This window comes from Microtus oregoni, unplaced genomic scaffold, assembly GCF_018167655.1.
Source record: "Microtus oregoni isolate MIOR12 unplaced genomic scaffold, Mior012 000056F_ref0000123, whole genome shotgun sequence".
NCBI lineage: Eukaryota > Metazoa > Chordata > Mammalia > Rodentia > Cricetidae > Microtus > Microtus oregoni.
Genome location: NW_024543832.1, coordinates 10,804,150 through 10,828,378, shown reverse-complemented (window position 1 = coordinate 10,828,378; position 24,229 = coordinate 10,804,150). Strand labels below are relative to the sequence as shown.

General features: G+C 42.9%; 1 non-coding gene across 1 annotated transcript; it reads left to right on the top strand.

The window, feature by feature from the left end:
• The first annotated feature begins 16,758 nt into the window (after positions 1–16,758).
• LOC121438719 lies at positions 16,759–16,892 on the top strand. The gene has a single exon (XR_005973108.1). It is a non-coding gene; the product is annotated as a small nucleolar RNA SNORA70 (small nucleolar RNA).
• The last annotated feature ends 7,337 nt before the right edge of the window (positions 16,893–24,229 follow it).

The window sequence follows — 24,229 nt, the reverse complement described above, 5'->3', positions numbered from 1 at the left end:
GGGAACCAGATACCTCTGTGGGTCTGGGGTGTGAGTTTGGGACCTTTGAGGTAGTAGGCCTGAGCCAGGTCCTCTGTGGATACGGGCACACCTGGTTCTCTGGGATTGTGGTTTGTAGGCTGGTTTTCTTTGCTTTATGTTTAAAAGCCACTTATGAGTGAGTACATATGATATTTATCTTTCTGGGTCTGGGTTACCTCACTCAATATGATGTTTTCTAGTTCCATCCATTTGCCTGCAAATTTCAAGATGTCATTATTTTTTCTGCTGTGCAGTACTCCATTGTGTAAATGTACCACACTTTTCTTATCCATTCCTTCGTCAAGGGGGCATTTAGGTTGTTTTCAGGTTCTGGCTATGACAAACAATTCTGCTCTGAACACAGTTGATCACATGTCCTTGTGGTATGATTGAGCATCTTTTAGGTATATACCCAAAAGTGGTATTGCTGGATCTTAAGGAAGGTTGTTTCCTAATTTTCTGAGAAATCACCATACTGACATCCAAAGGGGCTGTACCAATTTGCACTCTCACCAGCAATGCAAGCCTCTCCAGCATAAGTTGTCATCAGTGTTTTTGATCTTGGCCATTCTTATAGGTGCAAGATGTAATCTCAGAGTTGTTTTAATTTGTATTTCTCTGATAGCTAAGGATGTTGAACATTTCCTTAAATATCTTTCAGCCATCTTAGATTCCTCTGTTGAGCATTATCTGTTTAGGTCTATACTCCATTTTTTATTGGATTATTTGTTCTTTTTTTTTTTTTTCGAGACAGGGTTTCTCTGTGGCTTTGGAGCCTGTCCTTGAACTAGCTCTGTAGACCAGGCTGGTCTCGAACTCACAGAGTTCCACCTGCCTCTGCCTCCCAAGTGCTGGGATTAAAGGCATGCGCCACCACCGCCCGGCTTATTTGTTCTTTTGATGACCAATTTCTTGAGTTCTTTTTATATTTTGGAGATCAGCCCTCTGTCTGATGTGGGATTGTTGTTTTGTTTTGTTGTCCATGTCTTTTGCTTTACAGAAGATTTTAGTTTCGTTTGTTAATTGTTTCTCTCAGCATCTGTGCTACTGGGGTTATATTTAGGAAGTGGTCTCCTGTGCCAATGTTTCAAGTGTACTTCCTACTTTCTCTTCTATGAGGTTCAGTGTGGTTCACTTTATGTTGACGTCTTTAATCCATTTGGACTTAAGTTTTGTGCATAGCGATAGACATGGATCTATTTTTATTCTTCTACATGTTGATATTCAGTTATGCAAGCACCATTTGTTAAATATGCTTTCTAGCCAGGTAGTGGTGGCACATGCCTTTAATTAATCCTAGCACTTGAGAGGCAGAGGCAGGCAGATCTCTTTGAGTTTGAGGCCAGCCTGGTTTACTAGAGCTAGTTCCAGGACAGACTCCAAAACTACAGAGAAACCTTGTCTCAAAAAACAAACAAAAAAAATGCTTTCTATTTCCATTTTATATTTTTTGCTTCTTTGTCAAAAATCAGGTGTTTGAAAGTGTGTAGATTAATATCCAGTTTTTCAATTCAGTTCCATTGGTCCTCTTGTCTGTTTTTATACCAATATCAGGCTGTTTTTAGTACTGTAACTCTGTAACTCTGAGTTTGAAGTCAGGGATTGTGATGTCTCCAGAAGTTCCTTTATTGTACATGATTGTTTTGGCTATCCTGGGTTTTTTGCTTTTCCATATGAAGTTTAGTACTGTTCTTTCAAGGCCTGTGAAGAATTTTGCTGGGACTTTGATGGGCATTGCATTGAATCTGTAGATTGATTTTGGTAAGATTGTCCTTTTTAGTATATTAATTCTACCTACCCAAGAGCATGGGAGACCTTTTCATTTTCTAATGTCTTCTTCAATTTCTTTCACCAAAGATTTAAAATTCTTGTCATACAGGTCTTCCACTTGTTTGGTCAGAATTACTCCGAGATATTTTATGCTATTTGTGGCTATTATGAAGGGTGATGTTTCTCTGATTTCCTTCTCAGCTCATTTATCATCTGTATACAGGAGGGCTGCTGATTTTTTTGAGTTAATCTTGTTTCCTGCTATATTACTGAAAGTGTTTAAGAGTTGAAGTTCCTTGGTAGAATTTTTGGGGTTGCTTATGTAAACTATCATATCATCAGCAAATAGTGAGAGTTTGACTTCTTTTCTGATTTGCATCCCCTTGATCTCCTTTTGTTGTCTTATTGCTCTAGCTATGACATCAAGAACTATATTGAATAGATATTGAGAGAGTGGACAACCTTGTCTTGTTCCTGATTTCAGTGGGATCATTGTGATTTTCTCTCCATTTAGTTTGATGTTGACTGTTGGCTTTCTGTATATTACCTTCATTATGTTTAGGTATATTGTTTGTATCTCTGCTCTCTGCAAGACCTTTGTCATGAAGGAATGTTGTATTTTGTTGAAGGCTATTTCGGCATCTAATGAGATGATCATGTGTTTTTTATTTTTCAGCTTGTGCCTATGGTGGGTTACGTTGACAGATTTTTGTATGTTGAACCTTCCTTGCATCTCTGGGATGAAGCTGACTTGATCATGGTGGATAATGGTTTTGATGTGTTCTTGGATTCGATTTGCCAGGTTTTTTTTTTTGAGCATTTTTGCATCAATGTTCATGAGTAAGATTGGTCTGTAGTTCTCCTTTTTAGTAATGTATTTATTTGGTTTGGGTATCAGGGTAATTATAGCCTCATAAAAAGAGTTTGGCAATGTTCCTTCTGTGCCTATTGTGTGGAACAATTTGAGGATTATTGGCATTAGTTCTTTGAAAGTCTTGTAGAATTCTGAATTGAAACCATCTGATCCTGGGCTTTTTTTTTTTTTTGGTTGGGTGACTTTTGATGACTGTTTATATTTCTTTAGCAGTTATATGTCTATTTAATTTGCTTATCTAGTCTTGATTTATTTTGGTAAGTGGTATTTATCCAGAGAGTTGTCCATTTCCGTTAAGTTTTCCAATTTTGTGGAGTACAGGTTTTCGAAATATGACCTGTTGATTCTCTGTATTTCCTCCGTGTCTGTTGTTATGTCCCCTTTTTCATTTTTGATTTTTTAATTTGGATATTCTCTTTCTGCCTTTTGGTTAGTTTGGATAAAGGTTTGTCTGTTTTGTTGATTTTCTCCAAGAACCAACTCTTTGTTTCTTTGATTTTTTGTATTGTTTTATTTTTGTTTCTATTTTGTTGGTTTCAGCTCTCAATTTGGTTATTTCCTGCTATCTAGATCTCTTGAGTGAGTTTGCTTCTCTTTGCTATAAAGTTTTCAAATGTTCTGTTAATTCATTAGTGTGGGATTTTTCCAGCTTCCTTATGTAAATATTTAGTGCTATAAGCTTTCCTATTAACACTGCTTTTGTTTTGTTCCATAAATTTGGGTATGTTCTATGGCCATTTTCATTGAATTTTAGGAAGTCTTTAATTTTTCCCTTTATTTCTTTCTTGACCCATTGATGATTCAGGTGAGCATTGTTTAGTTTTCATGTGTCTGTGAGATTTCTGGAATTAGTGTTGCTGTTGAATTCTAATTTTAAGCCATGGTTACCTGATAAGACATGTGGGGTTATTCCAATTTTTTTTTTGTATCTGTTGAGGTTTGTTTTGTTACCGAGTATGTGGTTAATTTTTAAGAAGGTTTCATGAGGTTCTGAGAAGAAGGTATATTCTTTTATGTTTGGATGGAATGTTCTATAGATGTCTGTTAAGTCCATTTGAGTCATAAAATCTGTTAGTTCCCTTATTTCCCTGTTAATTTTTTTGTCTGACAGACCTGCCCAGTGAAGAGAGTGGAATGTTGAAGTCTCACTATTAGTGTGTGTGGTTTGATGTATGATTTAAGCTCTAGAAGTATTTCTTTTACATGTGAGGGTGCCCTTGTATTCGGGGCATAGATGTTCAGTATTGAGATTTCCTCTTGATGGATGTTTTTCTGTGACTAATATGAAATATCCTTTTTTTGTCTTTTTATTGATTTCAGTTTGAAGCCTATTTTGTTAGATATTAGGATAGCTACACCAGCTTGTTTCTTAGGTCCACTTGATTCGAAATTTTTTTTTCTAACCCTTTACTCTCAGGTTATGTCTGTCTTTGAGGTTAAGGTGTGTTTCTTGTATGCAGCAGAAGGATGGATTCTGTTTCCATATCCAGTCTGTTAACCTGTGTCTTTTTATAGATGAGTTGAGTCTATTTATATTAAGGGATATTAGTGATCAGTGATTGCTATCTCCTGTTATTTTAGTTTTTGTTGTTGGTGATGTTATTTTGTGTGTTTTCTCCTCCTTTGGGATTTGCTGCTATGAGATGATCTATTGTCTGTGTTTTTGTGGTTGTGGCCAACTTCCTTGGGTTGGAGTTTTCCTTCTAGTACTTTGTATAGTGCTGGGTTTGTGGCTAGGTATTGGTAAAATCTGGTTCTGTCATGGAATATCTTGTTTTGTCCTTCTATGGTGATTGAAAGTTTTGCTGGGTATAGTAGTCTGGCCTGGCACCCAATGAAGGCATAAGTTATAAACAATGCCACACCAGTTTGGAATTATGATTAATAGGGTGGTATTTATTTAAAGGGGAAAAAACTTACAGATCACCGTCAGCCCTCTGCGCAACCAGGAAGGGAGTCTAGTTGCCAGCGGAGCAGGAAGTGAGAGAGAGAGGAGAGGGAAGTGGCTGCTTTTTTAAAGGGAGAGAGACCACGCCCCAATGGGCTGGTATCTCAGCGGCGATAGGCTGGAGGAGTGGGAGGACCTCCCGTAACACACCCATGGTCTCTTCATGTTTGCATAATACTTGACCATTACCTACTTGCTTTTATTATCGCCAATAAGAAGTCAGGTGTAATTCTGATAGGTCTGCTTTTATATGTTACTTGGCCTTTTTCCTTTGCAGCTCTTAATATTCTTTCTTTATTCTGTATGTTTAGTGTTTTGATTATTATGTGGCAAGGGGATTTTTTTTTTTATTCAGTCTATTTGGTGTTCTGTAAGCTTCTTATATCTTCGTAGGCATATCTTTCTTTAGGTTGGTGTAATGGTATACTCTGTCTCTTTAAGAGACAAGCCATGCCCACTCCTCCCCCATCTGCTGAAGCAAGCTGATCTTCAGCTTTTAGCCTGAGTCCTTCTCTTTCTGTCTCCCTCTTGAAGAGGCAACTTCTGTCTCTCCCTTCTCTCCACTTCTCCCCCTCCCCTTCTGTTTCTCTGTCTCTATCTCTCTCTGTCTCTCTCTCTCTCTCTGCCTCTTCCCCCTTATCCCCTTCCCTTCCATAACCCACTATATAAATACCCAACTTCACTCTGCATGACATGCCTATCCATGTCTCTGTCTCTAGCCTGTTGCGTGGCTCCCTGCCTGGAGATCTGCATGCCCATCTGTCTGTCTCTCCTTGTGGGACTGACTGCCCCATCGAGGTCTCTCACCCACCATGTAGCTCCCTGCCTGGGACTTCTTTTTCTCCCCTGCCATGTTGTTTGTTTTTGTTTAGTTTTTGGGTTAAAGACTGCTTGGAGCAGTCTCTGGCCTATCTGGCTGGATCCAGTCAGGCTTTAGCACCCTGCTTGTAGGCAGAGGACATTCTCCTACAAACCCTCTGGTGTTCACTACTAATTCACACCCTGCCTATAGAAGGAAGACGTCTTCCTATAGGTCTTGTCATATCACTGTTTTCTTGGGTTTTCACAGTTTCATCTATGGGTAGCAAGTCATCCATGTCCATCAATCCTGCCTCCCCCTGGGATGGATGCTTTTTAGAAGCCCTTAAACCCCATGCCTTAATGCCCTACTTCTTCAGCTCCTACCCTCACTCTGCCAGTGTCCCACTGGCTCTACTTTTATGGGAGTTTTCTGACTATTGTCAGCACACTCAAACTGTCTCTGCCACCACTACTGCTGCCAACAAGATTGGTCGGATCCATGAGGTGGCTGTTTTCCAATTCCAGCCTTTTGTTCCCTGCTGTAGCTTGTGGCATGGCGGCTCAGTGACAGGGCAGATCACACCTCTAGGTCTCTCTGATTATTAAGCTTAAAATCTCTGCAGCTCAAAAATAGTGGCTTTTCCATACAACAAGTGACTGGTGCCATTTTGACTGAGGTCAGGTGACCTTGCCAACCATCTTGGCCGAGGTCAGGTGACTTCTCCCTGATCTTAACTGAGAGCCAGGTCAGGTGACCAAGACCCTTCATCTGCCTGCCTGGTCCCTTCGCTTACTTATGTTTTTGTCTCTAAATTCCTCTTGCTGATTCTGTTGCGTGTGTTTTGTGCAGTGGCATATCTTTGGTGGGGCCCTCCAAGAGCATCCACTTCACCCAATTCCTGATCACTCTGTGTGTGTGTGTATGTTCATACATGTAATTTAAGTGCACCTATGTTAACTATTATAATTGTCTGTTCATTGTATCTCATTCCATTCTACAAAGCAATAGGTTTCATGTTTTAAATTGGTATGTACTTTTAAGTCTCTTAGAACAATACTTTATATTTAATACATCACTCATTTAAAATATATTAAGATATTCTCTACTATTGTCAGTTTTTTTCTTCTTTCTGTCTTTGTATGAGTGTAAATCTTAGTACAGTCAAGCTCAGACACAATTCTCCAGGCAGATTCTATACTATAGTTACACCTGATAAACAGCCCTCAACTGCTCAGAAATCTGGGGAATGTGGCATTTAAATATTTAATTATTAAAAAATTTTTCATAACAAAAAGAGACATTTGGCTCCTAGCAGTATTTTACTTCCTCCAAAGAAGACAGAAGACAAGTGGACACAAAACAACATCCATGTGTAATTCGCTTCAACTGCCAAGTGCTGACCACTGGGAAAAACTGCCTTTTATCTAAACTGAAGATCACCAGACATGGACAGAATCACTGAAATCGACAACCTAACAACTCAGGTCAAGGTAGGCTTGTTTTCCTACAGATTTCTTAGCCCACAAGATCTCCTGGAGCCTGGCAGGCCCTGCACTAAACAACAAAATGCAAATATGACCCTTCGTGACCATGGAGGACTCTGAGGAGTAGCTCCTCAGGTGGTTGGTGCCAGCCAAGTAAGTTCTCTGTTATTTTTAAATCAATAACTTAAGTAAAAATTTTATTCTTTTCAAAGATCTCTATTGCAGTTTGACAGCTGAGAGGTTTTGTCATTTAAAAGGACAGCCTCACCAAACAAATTTTGGTAAAATTCCAATACAAATACAAGACCTGCAAGTTATAAAGGTGTGAGGACAAATACAAGTTATCAAATTTCTCTCTCATGCTGCCTTCCATAGTTTTAAAAATACTTTTCATTGTGCAAAAATATCTGTCACAGTCATTCTGACATAAATATGCTATTGTTTATACAATGTATATGTCTAAAACTTCTGTTTTCACAAACCCAAAGAATTCTTGTGAGTTCCAGGGAGCTGAATTGAAGGATCCACCTTAAATGGATCAGATACACCCCTCTCAAACAATTCCCTGGTCCTAAAAATCTTTTTCCTAAATTTAACTTTGTCCTCTGTTCTGCCAATACCTCAAACAGGTGTAAGGGACACCAGACATTGCCATACTACAAACACCTGAGAGGAGCAGAGGGACCAGCTACTTCACCATGTGATCAGCATCCAGCCTTCTCAGGTTCCCTCCCCCAACAATGCCCACAAATAAGTAGAAAGCAGTCTTGAGAATCTGCTGCCCCAATTCCTTTAATGTGTTGTGCCTAACCTCCCATCTTTTTATTATAAAAAAGAGATGGGACTGTAATGGTCTGCTCTGTCCCTTTAAGAGACAAGCCATGCCCACTCCCTTCCCTGTCTGCTGAGGCAAGCTGATCTTCAGCTTCCAACCTGAGTCCTCCCACTTTCTGTCTCTCTCTGGAACAGGAAGCTTCTGTCTTTTCCTTCTCCCCTTCCCCCCCACATCTCTCTGCTCTTCTCCTTTTCTTCCCTTTCCCCTCCATAACCCACTAAATAAACACCCAAGCTCGCTCTGCATGGCGTGCCTATCTGTCTGTTTCTTGCCCACTGCATGGCTCCCTGTCTGGGACCATCCACGTTTGGAGACCTGCAACATGGTCTTGTGGTGGATGGTCCCAGAAAGGGAGCTGTCTGTTTCTCCTTGTGGGACTGGCTGCCCTGCCGAGGTCTCTTACCCACTATGTGGCTCCCTATCTGGGACTCGCTGCCCATAGTGGCCCACTGCCTGCTGCCACTTCAGGGGACTGGGACTGTGGCGTGGTCTTGGGACCCACTGCTCACTGCAGCCACTCGGGGATCCGCAGCATTTTACTTAAACCATAACAATTGGACAAGTTTTCTTCTATGATTTTGTTAAGTATATTTTCTGTGGTTTTGAGTTGAACTTCTCCTCTTCTATACCTACTATTCTTAGGTTTGGTCTTTTCATGGTGTCCCATATTTTCTAGATATTTTGTGTTTGTTAGATTTAATATTTTCTTTGACTGATGAGTTTATTTCTTCTATTGTATCTTCAGCAGTTGAGATTCTCTCTTCCATCTCTTGTATTCTTCTCTTTATGCTTGCATTTGTGGTTCCTGATCATCGTCTCATGATTTCTGTTTCTATAATTTCCTCAGCTTGTGTTTTCTTTATTGCCTCTGTTTCAGTTTTCAAGTCTTGAATAGTTTCTTTCATATGTTTGATTGTTTTTCTTGGTTTTCTTTAAGAGATTTGTTGATGTCTTCTAATTTTTTTGTTAGTCTTTTCCTCCATTTCTTTGAGGGAATTTTTCATCTTTAAGGGCCTCAAACATTCTCCTAAAGATAATTTTTGGATCATTTTCTTTTGCTTCATCTATATTTGGTTGTTCAAGTCTTGCTATTGTAGGGCCACTAGTTTTTACTGGTGTTGTGTGTGTTTTTACCTTGTTTATCCATATTTTTCTCTGATTGGTGTAGTTGGGACTGTCTGTGACTCTGGTGACCAATCTTCCAGGTGCCAGTAGATCCAAGGCTCAGATGGTTGTTTCTCATGGTGCAGTCAGGGCCACAGTTCCAGTTACCACATTGCTTACTCCATGTTCCTGGAGGTTGCTTGGCACTCATGAGGTTTGCCCTGCAATACCAAGGATTGTTCGGGCCTGCTCCCACAGTGATTGCTTGCTTGAGGCTCTTTCTGCTGAGGTTACTGCCTTGGGCCTGCTCTGGTAGAGGTCCTGGCTCTGGTCTACTCCCTCAGAGGTTCCAGAGTCACATGTGGACCCACAGAGGTCTCTGGTTCCGGCCTATTCCCTCCACAGTTGCTCCCTTGTACCTGCTCCTGTGGAGTTTGCTGTCTCAAGTCTGCTCCAGCCTTGGTTTCTGGCTCAGATCTGTTTCAGATCTGTCCCTGGTCTGGGCCTGTTCCTGTGGAGGTCCCAAAAAGGTCTCTGGTTCAAGTCTACTCCCTCTGAGGTCCCAGACTCATGCCTAGGCCTACCCGCAGAGGTCCTAGCTCTTGCCGACTCCCTTGGTGGTCCCAGACTCATGCCTGGACCCACAGAGGTCTCTAGTTCAGGCCTACTCTTTCAGAGGTCCCAGACTCATGCCTGGACCCACAGAGGTCCTGGATCAGGCCTCAAAGACTTATTTTTAATCTATTTTTTCTATGACTGTCCTTACTTTTTTTCCTTTTCCTGTCTGGACCTTGCTTTACTAGGCATCTGTAGTATTCTCTGACCACATGAGTCAAACCTCAAACCCATTGTGCAGCTTAGCTCAAGGCATTCTGGTGGCTCAAACCCACAGGCAGTGGCCAGGAGACCTGTCTCTGTACAATGACTGAGAGACTGCAGAAGTGGGATGCTGCATCTGGCTCTGTTTTTGTGTTAGGGAAGTTTTCTTTAAGTTTTTTCAGGTCCTATGTGAAAATACATGTCCCACATTGGACCCCATTTATAACCAGTCTTTCTCTGTCCCACCTGCCAGTTCCCAAATAACCACACAGAGACTTCTTGTTAATTATAAATGCTCATCCTTAGTTTAGGTTTGCTCCTAATTAATTCTTATATCTTAACTTATATCTCTTAATCTATGTCCTTCCACATAGTCATTGTCTCATCTTCATTTTGCCCATTCTGCTTCCTCCACATCTATCTGGTGACTCTGACTTCTTCTTCCCAGCATCCTCTCTGCCTAGAAATCCTGCCTAACTATTGGCCATTCAGCTTTTTATTAAGCCAATAAGAGTGACACATCTTTACAGCGTACAAAAAAATTGCTTCACAACTGGTCTTCAATATGGACTTTCTACCCAGTTTTTGGGGGGGGGGTTGTCATGACATCTTTGGAAAAGGAATTCAATCTTTATTATCACCATTTCTTTTTTTTAATTTGTTTATTTATTAAAGATTTCTGTCTCTTCCCTGCTGCCGCCTCCCATTTCCCTCCCCCTCCCCCAATCAACTCCCCCTCTCTCATCAGCCCAAAGAGCAATCAGGGTTCCCTGCCCTGTGGGAAGTCCAAGGACCACCCACCTCCTTCCAGGTCTAGTAAGGTGAGCATCCAAACTGCCTAGGCTCCCACAAAGCCAGTGCGTGCAGTAGGATCAGAAACCCATTGCCATTGTTCTTGAGTTCTCAGTAGTCCTCATTGTCCGCTATGTTCAGAGAGTCCAGTTTTATCCCAGGCTTTTCCAGACCCAGGCCAGCTGGCCTTGGTGAGTTCCCGATAGAACATCCCCATTGTCTCAGTGTGTGGGTGCACCCCTCGCAGTCCTGAGTTCCTTGCTCGTGCTCTCTCTCCTTCTGCTCCTGATTTGGACCTTGAAATTTCAGTCCGGTGCCCCAATGTGGGTCTCTGTCTCTGTCTCTTTTCATCGCCTGATGAAGGTTAATATTCAGGAGGATGCCTATATGTTTTTCTTTGGGTTCTCCTTCTTATTTAGCTTCTCTAGGATCATGAATTATAGGCTCAATGTCTATTTATGGCTAGAAACCAAATATGAGTGAGTACATCCCATGTTCCTCTTTTTGGGTCTGGCTTACCTCACTCAGGATAGTGTTTTCTATTTCCATCCATTTGCATGCAAAATTCAAGAAGTCCTTGTTTTTTACTGCTGAGTAGTACTCTAATATGTATATATTCCATACTTTCTTCATCCATTCTTCCATTGAAGGGCATCTCGGTTGTTTCCAGGTTCTGACTATTACAAACACTGCTGCTATGAACATAGTAGAGCATATACTTTTGTTGTATGATAAGGCCTCTCTTGGGTATATTCCCAAGAGTGGTATTGCTAGGTCCAGGGGTAGGTTGATCCTGAATTTCCTGAGAAACCGCCACACTGCTTTCCAAAGTGGTTGCACAAGTTTGCATTCCCACCAGCAACCTCTCCAGCAAAGGCTATCATTGGTGTTTTTTATTTTAGCCATTCTGACAGGTGTAAGATGGTATCTTAAAGTTGTCTTGATTTGCATTTCCCTGATCGCTAATGAAGTTGAGCATGACCTTAAGTGTCTTTTGGCCATTTGAACTTCTTCTGTTGAGAGTTCTCTGTTCAGCTCAGTGCCCCATTTTATAATTGGGTTGATTAGCCTTTTACGGTCTAGTTTCTTGAGTTCTTTATATATTTTGGAGATCAGACCTTTGTCAGTTGCGGGGTTGGTGAAGATCTTCTCCCAGTCAGTGGGTTGCCTTTCTGTGTTAGTGACAGTGTCCTTTCATTATCACCATTTCTTCACAATCATTTTCATCCTTGACACTGTCATTGTTATCATATCTGTCTGTCTATCTATCAATCTACTTACATCTATCTATCTATCTATCTATCTATCTATCTATCTATCTATCTTCTATCTATCTTCTATCTATCTATCTATCTATCTATCTATCTATCTTCTATATATCTATCTATCTATCTATCTATCTATTTATCGCTATCTATCTATATCTATCTATCTATCATCTATCTATCTATCTATCTATCATCTACCTATCTAATGTTTTTTGTTGTTGTTGTTGTGCAGTAATGGATCAGTGACCTCAACCTAACTCTCATTCTCATGGACACACAAAGATACTCAGGAACCCATGGGGATCATGGGTTGGAACAGTGCAGTGCAGTCCCACACAGAGTCTGGATCCACACTTGAAGTGTTTCTGTCTGTACAGAGATGTTTCCAGGCCCGATGCCAGCAACTTTCACCAGAAGTGTCAATCACCTTTAGATGCAATACTCAGGTAGTTTATAATGGATTTTATTGCCACAGCTAACCAGGGTATTAGGTACACAGTAATCATGACTCAGAGGAATCAATCTGAGCTTCGTGCAGGTATTCAGAACATCCTGTAGAAAAGGCTCAGGGCTGTTTGAATTTCCACAAACAATAAGGGGACATGGCTCTTCACCTTTCCCACTGTTCCTGGCACCATGCTAACATAAAAACAGCTCCCTCTGTGTTTATTCATTTAGATGATCTCTTTCCAACATAAGCAGAGCCCCTAACCAGTGTCCAGATTCAAAGCCCCTTGCCTGATAGGGAAGTGCACTGCCATTGAGCTATATCCCTGGCTGTATGAGTCCAAATGTGTCTGTCTGTCTTCCACTCCTTCATATCATTACCCTAAGAGATGTTTTTTCCCTTTGTTTTTCAAGATAGTGTTTCTCTGTAGATTGGGGCCATTGAGCTCTTGTAGACCAGGCTGGCCTCGATCGAACTTACAGAGATCTGCTTGCCTCTGTCTCCTGAGTGCCGGGATTAAAGGTGTGTGCCACCACCGCCCAGCCCCTAACAGCTCTCTCTCTCTCTCTCTCTCTCTCTCTCTCTCTCTCTCTCTCTCTCTCTCTCTGTGTGTGTGTGTGTGTGTGTGTGTGTGTGTGTGTACATGTGTATTATATGGACATGTGCATGTGGGTATATACACACAGGTGTTTATGTGCATGTGGTCAATGTCAGGTGCCCTCTTCAATCACTCCCCACCTTATATTTCGAGACAAGGTCTCTCATTAAACCTGGAGCTCATCAATTTGTCTAGGATGGCTGGCCAACAAACTTGAGAGATCAGCCTGTCTGTGTGCCTCCAACCCTTGTGGCTACATCCTTGTGTGCAATGAGCACCTTACCGATGAGTCTTTTCCCCAGTTCCTAAGTATTATATTTTTATGGTTCAGCTATTGCAGTACCCACAGTTTCTGGTAGACTAGAGGTATTTTGGAGTCTATCACTTTTTTTTTTTTTGTAAAGTCTACAGTCTTTCAAACTCCGCTGTCATTTGCAGAAGCTATTCCTGTTTGCAGAGCTTCACATTTATAATTTCGTCAAAATTTTGAGCTTACATTTTAAAATGAAGATTGTTTAAAACATGCAGCCGTTTGCAGAGCCTGTAGGTACTTGCAAAGACCAGAGCTGTCTGCAGAGCTCTTTGAGGTTTGCGGATGCTATTATTGCTTGTAAAAGCTGTTGAGGTTGGTCGCTATGCCTGTTACATGGTGGGTGCTGTGTTCCAATATGGTTTGTTCTCCAAAACTTCATGTACAGTTGACAGGTGATGGGAGCTTTGAGAGGCGAGGTCTAGTGGGGGAAGGTGAGGTCATTGTAGGGCTGCCCTTTGGTTAGAGTTTTATTTCTTCTGTTGCTGTGATAAAATGCCCTGACACACAGCAGCTTAGGAAAGAAATAGCTTGTTTGGTTCACAGTTCCAGGTGACAAGCCAATAATGAGGGGGTGTCAGGGAAAGAACTTAATACACAAATGTACATCAAGAGCAGAACAAGAATACACATGTGAATGCTTGATCGTTCCCTTCTTTCCTTCCTTCCTTTCTTTCTTTCTTTCTTTCTTTCTTTCTTTCTTTTTTTGGATTTTCGAGATAGGGTTTCTCCGTAGCTTTTTGGTTCCTGTCCTGGAACTAGCTCTTCTAGACCAGGCTGGCCTCGAACTCACAGAGATCTGCCTGCCTCTGCCTCCCGAGTACTGGGATTAAAGGCGTGCACCACCACCTCCCGGCTTCTTCTTTTCTTTCTCTTAGCTAGATTTCTTTCCTCCTATAATGTCTTATACCTAGGGAATGGTGCTATCCACCATGGGCTGGGGCCTCTCATGTCAATAAACCATCAAGACAATCTTCCCTCAGATGTGCCCACAGGCCAACCTGATGTAGATAATTTCTCAGAAAGACTCTCTTCCCAGATGATTGATTATAGATTGTGTCAAGTTGATGGTTAAAACTGCTACAGTGTGCAAGGGTTTAATACTGTCTTACAGAGGGAGTTAGTGCTCATTAGAAAGGGTTTCTATAGAAAACTTAGTCCATACCTACCCCACTCTCTAGCTTTCTGCCTCAGCATATGATATCCCCTCCAACACACACACACACACACACACACACACACACACTCCCATGCTGGGGGCCCAGCACCCATGCTATGTGGTCTTGAAATTTGGGCTTCTGAAAGAGAGAGCTGTGTATACATTTTGCAAAACAGCCCCTCTTTACTTAGTGCGTTTTGCTACTCTAAGAGGTCACAGTTGACTTCTAGCTGGGCTTTTTCTCCCTGAGCTGACAATAGGTGTAAATTATCTCAGTGAAGTATATGTCTGTATATAATTATATAATTATCTCAGTGAAGTATATGTACCAAAAAAAAAAAACTGAAAGACACAGAAGTATAAAGAAAGGCTCTGGCTAAGAATAGATTTGGGGGTGGGTGGGTGAGGAATTACTGAGCATACCAGGGCTATCCTGAGAACAGTTCCAGAGGCACTCATGACGAGGGAGGATGTGAACTTCTAGAAGAATCTGATTAATGGGGACCTCTCTCTGACATTCTGTACACATTTGGATTAGGACAGTTCCCCTCTGTATGCTGTATCCTGTCACTGTTCCATGCCCATGGCTCTCAATATAAACCCTAAATGGGAGCAATGGAGGAGGACAATTTATAACAAAATACAATGACACATATTATGAAAGTGTCATAATGAAGCCCATTATTTTGTACACTAATTTTAAAAAACCTGTAATCTGTATGAAATCAGAAGGAGGCATCAGGTCCTCTGGAACTGGCATTACAGACAGTGTGAGTGACTATGTGGGTGCTGGGAATAGGACCTGGTTTCTCTGTAAGATCAGCAGTGCCCTTAACCACTAAACCATGTTTCCAGCCCTTTGAACGCTAATGAAGAAAAAAGGCAGGGAGGGGTCTCAGTTGTAGCACAGTTGATAGAATGCTCTGGTAGCCTGCATGAGGCCACGGGTCTGCTCCCCAGCATCACAGGAACTGGGTAAGGGGTCAACTACTGTGATCCTAACATTTGGGAAATGTTAGATGGGGAGGATCAGAAAGCTCAAGATTATCCTCAGCTACAGTGTGAGCTTGAGGGCAGCCTCAACTATATGAAACTCTGTAGAAAAAAAGGGGGGAGGGGGGAGGAAAAAAGGAAGAAGGAGAGAGAAAGAAGGGGAGGGAGGAAAAGGAAAGAAGGAAGGGAAGGGGAAAAAGAATAGAAAGAGTTGACACCTATTTCCTATCAGGTCTCAAATTACAGACCAGTGCCAGGTGGTGGTGGTGCACACCTTTAATCCCAGGACTCAGGAGGCAGAGGCAAGTGGACCTCTGTGAGTTTGAGCTGGTCTACAAAAGCTAGTTCTAGGACATCCAGAGATATTTCATGTTACACAGAGAAACCCTGTCTTGAAAAAAAAAAGAAGAAAAAAAAGAAAAAGAAAATAAAAAGAAAAATGACAGACAAGTGTGCTCTTCTCCCAAAGAAGCCCCTTTGTCTCAAGAGTTACCATCTAACCCTCAGGATAAAAAGGGGCAGAAAAGCTTGCTGCAAGCTCTTAGCCAGTGAACAGCCTGTAATGGAGGGGGCATTTCGAAATAGGACCCTTGGGCATGGCTGTGTGCTCACCCAAAGGCACATCACCCTGAATATCAAGATGTGGGGTGCAGTGTCCTGCAGCTGTGGAGCTCCAGCTGCTGCACTTGGAAGGCTTGTCTTCAGGCACACCCTGCACTTTGGTCCCAGGTGCAGTCCAACCCAATTGCTGTAAATTAAATCTTCTTTTCCAGTAACTCACATGCTCAGAATGAGAAATGGGTCTAACTTCTACCTGCGTTGAAAGACAACTCAATTACTTCAAGCCAGTGACTCTTGCCTCACCAAAATGTCCTCTCGCAGCCTGCTCAGCCCCTCTATGCGTCCTGTTTGTTTTCTTAAACTTCAGCTTGGGTTGTGACTCACTGCGTGTAATTGATGGCTGTTGCCAGTCCACCAGGCAGAGAGCTTAGTTCTGCCCTCCCCAGTTCCTGTCTCACCCCTGGATCTGTTTGCATCCTTCTCTGGGGGAAACTGCTTCATCCTCTCCAAGAGCTTTGAAGAAAAAGTCCCCAACGTCTTGATTTTATTTTTAGACTGTCAGGAACAAGGGCAAGGTGATTCTCTTGGGAGAAGACAATTCCCACTGGGTGGCCTGGCCCCCAATTCCACCCAGAATCTGCCTTTTTAGATTCCTGAGTTTCTGCTCTCTGTGCTTGTTCCTCCCAGGTGAGCCAAGAGCTGGGCACACTTAAAAAACAAAACAAAAACCTTGAACTGCGGAGCTAGGTCAGCAGTTAAGACTGATTTCTGTTTTTGCATAGGACCTGAGTTCAGTTCCCAGCACTCACATGGTGGTGGCAGTGCACAATCCTTTTAACTTCAGTTCCAGGGGATCTGACCCCATCTTCTGACCTCTGTGGACACTGCATATACATGGCACACACACATGCAGGCAAAACACTCAAGAATATAAAATAATCAAAACAAACAAAAATTTAAGCCCTTAATGATCTGCAGCTAACTAAACCTGCCAGATCTCAGTCCTCATGGGGCCTGATATATAATGGCTATGTATAGCAGCCTCAGTGGTAGCGAATATAGCCTGTTCCCTACATGGGTTTCCCTAAGAAATCTTGGATACAGTTTTCTGGTGGATTTTCATGTTTCTGATCCCAATGCTGACCCCAGAATAGGCTCCAGACAGGTAGGTACCTTTGAGAAACTCCAGGGAACAGTGGTTATGGTTCATAGTGACAAGGTCATTATGTTTATTTGTCCCAACTTGCAGGAAAAGGAAGGTGTGATTGAGGCCTTTAGCAGGTTTTCCGTGCATCATGAAACTAGGTTTCTCCACTGATGCAGTAAGTCAGATGAATTGTAAAAACAGAAGAGCAGGTATATTTGAGCAAAGCAACTCCCAGGTGAGCCCTCAGCCCCAGAGATTGGAGTTGGAGAAGTAATGTGGCTGAACGAAAACAGGGAGTTTATATACTTTGTAAGCAGGAGTGATGATGTGTCCTCCACAAGTTGAGTTTCTGCCCATGTAACCACTAGGTGGGGTCTTGGGTGACTAGCAACTTCAAGGGAAGAGCTTCCACAGCTGCCAAGAATATGGAACTGGGCTTTTTGGCACCCATTCTCTGTTGGAGATTCTCTGAGAGGGTGGGGTTGGAAGAGTGATGAATGAAGTTTTCCGGATCAAGCAGGAGTGAACTGGAGGTTACAGCCAAACAGCCCTGCCCCAAATAGAACCACATTCAAGTTTCCTGGCCACCTGAACGTCTGCATTTCAGAGAAGCAGAGTTCCATCAAAGTTAATGCAGATGAATCTGAAGAGGTGGTAGTTGAGAAGTGATTCATCCTTGATGGCTGTAGACTCAAATATAGCCCCATTCAGTGCCCCTAGAAAAGCATTTCCATTTGAGGACTGCCACTATGCTGAGTCCCACACCCCATCAAACATGTTCCGTAATACTCTCACAAGCAGTATCCAGAAACTAAATGCAGGTATGGCAACACTGGTGATCACAGGACTTCTTGGAAGAACTAAGGCAGGAGAACTGAGAGTTCAAGACCACCCTCAACTATATAGTAAGTTTGAGGTTAGCCTGGTCTGCATGAGTCTCTGTCTTTCAAGGGACACAAAGGAGAGTCAAAGGTGTTTTAGGCTTCTTGGGCCAAGGCCTGTCATCCTGGCACTCAGGAGGAGTAAGAGTTTGAGGCCAGCCTGGATTTGTCTCCAAAAAACAAAGGCTAGAGATGTAGTTCGAAGGTAGAGTGCTTACCACCACTGCCACACAAATGTCCCAGGTGACTCCTTGTCACTGCCCATCCAAGGTATGCTTTCTTGCATACTAAGCACCCAGGTCACAGGTATGCACCGCCACATGCAGCTTACAGGGTGTTAGGGATTGACCCAGAGTTTTATGCACTGTAGGCAAGCTCTCTACTAACTAAGCTACAATCTGCAGTCTGCACCAGCCCTGCTTTAAATACTTTGAAAAATTATTGCTGTGGGCAATGGTGGTGCACGCCTTTAATTCCAGCACTCGGGAGATGGAGCTAGGCAGACCTCTGTGAGTTCTAGGACAGCAAGACTATTTACACAGAGAAACCCTATCTCATAAAATCAAAAAAGAAAATATTGCTATGTGTACATAAACATGTATAAGCCTGGCATTTGTTGGGAGGTCACGGAAAACTTTTAGGCACCCACTCATGCCTTCCATAATGTTGGTTCCAGGGATCAAATTCAGGTCTTCCAGCTTGACTTTGAGTGCCTTACTCCATCTCTTTTTGATGCATAAGCCAAAGGTACTCATCGAAAGGACACTAGTTCTTAAGTACTGTACACCAGCTACATGTTATTTTATAATTTGCAACCTGCCTACTCATGCAGCAAAAACTAATCCTGTTTCTTTCTTGGCTTCCAGATTATCCTAACTCCAAAAGGACCCCAACACTCACCTTCCACTGACAGTGAAGGTCTGTGTTGATTAGTTTGTTGTTGTTGTTGTTTGTTTTGTTGGTTTGACACAAGCTAGAGTCATCTGAGAAGAAGGAACCTCAGTTGTGAAAATGCCCCTATCTGATTGGCCTGTAGGCAAGCTATGGGGCATTTTCTTAATTGCTAATTGATGTGAAAGAGCCCAGCCCACTGTGAGCAGTGCCATTCCTGGGCAGGTGGCCTGGGGCGTATAAGAAAGCAAACCGAATGAGCCGTGAGGGTGAGCCGTGAGGGTGAGCCGTAAGCAGCACTCCTCCGTAGTCTCTCAGGAGTTCCTGCCTCCAGGCTTCTGCCTTGAGTTCCTGCTTTGACTTTCCATCAGGGTGAGTTACAACTGTAAGCTGTAATAAACCCTGTCCTCCCTGAGCTGCTTTTGGTCATGGTGTTTGCCACAGCAATAGAAAGCTAACTAGAACAAGGCCCCTCCTCTCAGCTTTCACCCAGGCAAGACTTTCCACTCTGCAGTCCCTCTCTCCGTCCGAAGCCCTGGGGTCACCAGTCCCCAACCAATGAATATTTGTTGAGCACATTAAAGAGCTTCCTGTGAGTAGAGTTTTCCCTTCAACATCTGTCTAAGAGTGCTCCTCTGCTGAGGCCTCTTCTCATTTTTTGAAATCTTTCTAGAAAGATTTATTTTTATTATTTTAAAATCTCATGTTCATTATTTTAAATTTTTCTTGTATTATTTTATGTGTATGAATATTTAGCCTGCATGTATGTCAGTGTACCAAATGTGTGCGTGGTGCACAACAGAGGCTAAAAGTGGACATTAGATCCCCTGCAACTGGGGTTGCAGTAGATGCTGGGAACTGAACCCAGGTTCTTTGGAAGAGCAGTCAGTGCTTTCACCCACTGAGCCATCCCTCCAGCCCTGTGATTTATTTTACTTCTAGTTATATGTATATAAGCAAGTGAATGCAAAGTGCCCATGGAGAGTAGAGGGGTCAGAGCCCTCTGGAGCTAGAGTTGTAAGCTGCCTTGTGGGTGCTTGGAATCAAACTGGATCAGCAAGTGCTCTTAACTGCTGAGCCATCTTTCCAGCCCCATTCTCTTCCTCCTTGGGAGTTCTGAGAATAGAACTCGGGGCTTTGCACATGTAGGAAGCACTCTACTGAGTCGCGTCTTCAGTTCTGTGCTGTGGGACAATGATCTTTTATCCTGTCACTTGTATTGTTTTTAGTAAAATGCTGATTGGCCAGTAGCCAGGCAGGAAGTATAGGCAGGGCGACCAGGCAGAAAGTAGAGGTGGGGCAACGAGAATGCTGGGAAGAGGGAAGCTCAGCCTGCAGTGGTCACCCAGACACAGAGAAAGCAAGATGTGACTGCCTTGCCGAAAAAGGTAACAAGTCATGAGGCTAACACAGAGAAGAGTTATGGACTAATATAAGTTATAAGTTAATAAGAAGCTTGAGCTACTAGGCCAATCAGTTCATAATTAATGTAGACCTCTGTGTGATTTATTTGGGAATTACTGCCTGGGTAGGGCAGAAACCTCAGTCAACAGTTCTGCTTTTTTCCTTTGTTTCTGTTTTCACATCCACAGCCTTTTGTAGCCCAGACTTGTTCCAGAGTCTCTACATAAGGGAGGATGATCTTAAATCCCTAATCCTCCTGCTTGACCTCCCCAGTGCTGGGATTACAGTGTTGCCCACCACACCTAGTCTGTGTAGTGCTGGGGATCAAAAATAGGGCTTTGTGCATGGTCGTAAGCATGCTACTAATTCAGTCACATACCCAGCCCTGTTCTTAATCTTTTTAATATTGAAGTCACAGCGGATCATTGAGAACACACTAGAACTTAAGTACTATGCACAAGTCATATGCTATTCCTTGGAACCAAAGACAGCCATGTTCCACTTTTCTTCCTATTCCCTGCATCTCCTGTCGGCTGACCTCTAAAGCTTTTGGGTTTTTGTTGCGGGAGGTCCTCCCACTCCTCCAGCCTATCGCCGCTGAGATACCAGCCCATTGGGGCATGGTCTCTCTCCCTTTAACAAAGCAGCCACTTCCCTCTCCTCTCTCTCTTCACTTCCTGCTCCGCCGGCGACTAGACTCCCTTCCTGGTTACGCAGAGGGCTGTTGTCTGGGATGGTGATTTGTAAGTTTTTTCCCCTTTAAATAAATACCACCCTATTAATCATAATTCCAAACTGGTGTGGCATTGTTTGTGACTTACGCCTTCAGTTGGCGCTCAGTCCGTAGAGCATGAGACTCTTAATCTCAGGGTCGTGGGTTCGAGCCCCACGTTGGGCGCCATTTGTAGTAATAAGAGCGGCGGGGCTGTGTCCCCAGCACCCCAGCTGCCTGGCTAGCTTATGCCCCGAAATAACAACACACAAACTGTATTCATTTAAACACTGCTTGGCCCATTTCTATCTAGCCTCTTCTCGGCTAACTCTGATATCCCGATCAACCCATCTCTAATAATCTGTGAGCACCGGTCTTACTGGGAAGATTCTAGCCTATGTCCATCCTGGGTCGGAGCTTCATCGCGTGTGTCTGCCCGGGAGCGGGGCATGGTGTCTCTCTCTGAGACGTCTTACCTCACTTCCTCTTCCTCCCAGCATTCTGTTCTGTTTACTCCACCCACCTATGTTCTAAGCTATGAGCCCAAGCAGTTTGTTTATTACTTAACCAATGAAATCAACAGATTGATATATGACACTCCCACATGAGGTTTTAGTGGATTTCTTTTCCTTTTTCTTATTGGAAGCTTTTGATATGTGAATATTTTTCCCCACTTTTATTTATATGTTTAGCCAATATTTCTTGGTTTTTAAATTTTTTTTAATTGGCAAAAGCAGGCACACTTATAGTATACAATGCACTATTTTTAAATATGTGTGCACTGTGGATGGCCAAATCCAGCCAATTAACATGATTACTTCATGCACTTGCTTAACATGCGTTGATGATAAGAAGACTTGACGTCCATTTGCTTCTAAATCTTTTTAAAAGTTAGACATTTTTATTACTGCATTGCCTATTACAATGAGAAATTTATAATTTAAATTTTTTATTATTAGTGTACATCAGTTGTTCAAATAATGGCTTTTATTGTGCTATTTTCATCCATGCATAAGTCATGTGTGTATGGTGTGTATGTATATATGTATGTAATAGAATCTTGTAGAGCCCAGAGTGACCTGTATAGCTGAGGCTAATCTTGAACTTTTTATGATTTCTTTTTATTTTTAATAATGGGTGCATTGCACGAACATGTGAGTGTATGCATATATGGGTGTGTGTGTCCACATGTGTGCAAGTACCTGAAGAGGCCAGAAGAGGGCGTTGGCTCCCTTGAAGCTAGAACAACAGGCAGTTGTAAGCTGTCTGATGTGAGTGCTGGGAACCGAACTCAAGTTGTTCACAAAAGCATTATGTATTTTTGTTCACTGAACAACTCTTCAGCACTTTGGAGGTCTTGAACTTTTGATCTTCCTGCCTCTGTCTCTCAAGAGCTAGGATATGCATCTCCTTCCTGAGTCCCCTTAGAAATCTTCTAGGGTGCAGCTGGGCAGTAGTGGTGCATGCCTTTAAACCCAGCCCTCAGAAGGCAGAGGTAGGAGGATCTCTGTGAGCTCAAGATCATCCTAGTCTATACAGTGAGTTCTAAGACAGCCAGAGTTACAGTGAGAACCTGTCTCAAACAAACAAACAACAAAACCAAACCAAAAGCAGAGTCTGATGGTGAAGACAGAGGGAAGGCTCAGCTGTGGTAGTACATAGGGGCAAATGGTCAGCTACAGGGCTTGGAGGGAGTCGGGGAAAAGCTTCTCTGTGGACATGTAGGATTTACCAAGATAAGGGGGAACTAGGGAGACATTGTGGAGACAGAAATTTAACTTGGGGGGCAGAGCTGACTTACTTGGTCTTTTGTCCAGAGTCCACCTTTTAAAGGAGTCTGAGAAAAATGGTTCACTATCTTTGAAGAGCAGAAGAACCTTTAGGTCCTTTGAAGAAAATGCTTCAGTGTATAAGGTCTAGTACAGATCTTCTTACTGAGCCACGCTCCTTTCCTCCACCACCTAGTGAGCCGACCCCTGAAGCCAGCAACATGGGGAAAGAGTTTATACACTATTCATAAGAGGAACAAATGTAAGAAGAGGGCTCAGACTAGATTCTCTTTCCAGTGTTGAGGTTGGGATACCTCGGAGTTGAAAAGCAATAGTTAGAAGTGTGGAGAAGCTGGATGGTGGTGGTGCACGCTTTTAATCCCAGCACTCGGGAGGCAGAGACAGGAGGATCTCTGTGAGTTCGAGGCCAATCTGGTCTACAGAGCAAGTTCCAGGACAGCCTCTAACCCTGTCTCAAGAAACAAACAAACAAACAAACAAACAGTGTGGGGAAAGGCTGTGGGAGATGAGGAAGGGGACGGCACCCACCGTCCTGTGCAGAAGGACTTCCTGATCCCTACTCAACATCTAGACAATGACAGCTTTGGCATGAACTGAGGGTAGAGTTGGGTCCTATGATACCCGAAACTCATCTGTTGAATTTTTATAGGTTCACTTGAAGGCACTGGTGACTTCCACAGGTTTGAGCCAAAGACAGTTATTTCCAACCCACCACCACCACCACACTCCTCTTACCCTACTCTACCCTTCCCCCTGCCCAAAAAGAAAAAAATAGCTAGTTAGAACAATGCTTGTCAAGGTGGTCATTCCTCAGAGATATTTATAGTACAGCAGGCCTGACTCCATTCAGCCTTCCTCAACTTCAGCAATGTGGGCTTGGGTCTCTAGACAGACACCAACCTTGGGGTAGCCCTCAGGTGCCTTGTTGGCTTTTAGACAAGGTCTCTCACTTGTCTGCAGCTTGCCAGCTGGGCTAGGGAAGCTGGTCATTTAGCTCCATGGGAGTCACCTGTCTCTGCCTCCTTAGCACTGGGATTACAAAGCCATGTCATCATGTCTTTCGTCTTTTTCTAAATGTGGGTTCTAGGATTAAACTCAGTTCTACAGCTTGCATGGTACTTTACTGCCTGAGCTAGTACTGGAGTCCAGGCCTTCATCTGGAGGCATTTTTGCTAGACCCCCCCTCCCAAATAGTTCAAGTGTCTAGGGAGGGTAAAAAGCTCATTTCATTTTGGTGACATTCATGCTAACATTTGAAAAAGTTTCCTTAATCTAGAGAAGGTTTGTTCAGGCAAAAGTGTGTGTGCACAAGTGCCAGGTGGTGAAGATGGCTCAGAGAGTGAAGACATATGCCACACAAGCCTGAGGACCTGAGTTCCTTCCCTAGAACCTGCATAAGGGTGGAAGAAGAGAACAAACTATGACGCTGTCTCCTGCACACACACACACACACACACACACACACACACACACACACACGTAAAATAAAATTAAGAACACAGCTCTGATATGAAGATACATGCATGGAGCTGGAAGACTTGAAGGAGAGATTGTGGGAGGTGGTAAGCGCTGGCCTTGAGGTCACAGACTGAATTAGGTCTTTATCTTGCCAGTGAAG